This window comes from Dioscorea cayenensis, chromosome 20, assembly GCF_009730915.1.
Source record: "Dioscorea cayenensis subsp. rotundata cultivar TDr96_F1 chromosome 20, TDr96_F1_v2_PseudoChromosome.rev07_lg8_w22 25.fasta, whole genome shotgun sequence".
Taxonomy (NCBI): Eukaryota; Viridiplantae; Streptophyta; class Magnoliopsida; order Dioscoreales; family Dioscoreaceae; genus Dioscorea; species Dioscorea cayenensis.
The window spans coordinates 22,782,193-22,783,380 of NC_052490.1; the positions used below are offsets into that span (position 1 = coordinate 22,782,193).

General features: G+C 47.1%; 1 non-coding gene across 1 annotated transcript; it reads right to left on the reverse strand.

The window, feature by feature from the left end:
* Nucleotides 1–513: 513 nt before the first annotated feature.
* On the reverse strand, nucleotides 514–652 carry LOC120252456. The gene has a single exon (XR_005533989.1). It is a non-coding gene; the product is annotated as a small nucleolar RNA Z247 (small nucleolar RNA).
* Nucleotides 653–1,188: the final 536 nt, after the last annotated feature.

The following is a 1,188-nucleotide window of genomic DNA, read 5'->3' on the forward strand; positions in this document are numbered from 1 at the left end:
TTTAGGAGCATGTAAAACATGATTCAGATAAAGTCATCAGATTATGCCAGCTATAAATGAATTCCCAACATAAGCAATAGACATACCTTCACCATTTGGAAGCTGAACTTGATCTCCTCCAGTGTAGCGTGTTCTGGTTGTCAGACGATCGGGAACATTGGTGAAGTGGTCCGTGGCACCATTGTTAATGTACCAATTAGGATCGACGGAGTAGCCGTTGGTGATAGCAGCAGCAATCTTGTTGGCATCTTCAGCTTGGTAACTGCGATCAAACCGGTACCAGCAATGAAGCATGTCATGGCATGTCTTGTTGCAAACTTGGCACAAGACATCACGATCAGCACCGGATCTTGATGACTGACTGCGACCACCACGACCACCTGTGATTTTCCAGCAGCTGCGGCTTTGGCCACAATTGTTTTGTGGCTACCTCCATTACCTCCATGCCCTTGGTTCTTGCTGATATGATTAGCCAAAGACACCGGACGTTAGAGTTGTTTTGTTCAATGCGCATCTCGTAGCTCAACATGTGAGCATGAACATCATTGATGGTGTAATGGTCAGTACGCGAGGTGATGCTTGCCACCAGGGAGTTGTACTCGCTGTTGAGACCGCACAATAGGTAGGCGATCACCTCTTCATCTTCGAGTGGCTTACCGATGGTAGAGAAGATGTCGAGCAGATGCTTCATCTTGCGGTAGTACTCAGCAATGGACATGTCCTTCTTCTGGAATGTGGCAAGCTACATGCATACCTACATGATGCGCGTAAGTGAGCTTGATGCATATATGTTCTCTAAGGTGCACCATGCATTGCGTAACATCATCACCCCAACCAGGTTTTCGAGCATTTCCTCGGTGAGAGAGGAGATGATCATGCTCAGAACCTACTGGTATTGATGGTAATAGGTGTTGAAGTTTCGGATTGACGGTGACTCGATAGGAGCCACCAGTTTATTCAGCCGGTAGCGTGACGGTCTGATTTGGGCGAGCGGTGGACCCATTAACGTAGCTGAGGAGGCCTTGACCATTAAGGTATGGAAGCATCTGCGTCTTACACAATAGGTAAATTTCCTGCGTAAGCTTCACATGGATCATGTGAGCGAAGGATGGCATAGGCATCTGGCTGGATTGAGTGAAGGGAGAGGTGAAGTTGTTTGTGGTAACATATTGTGGTGATTTAGACATG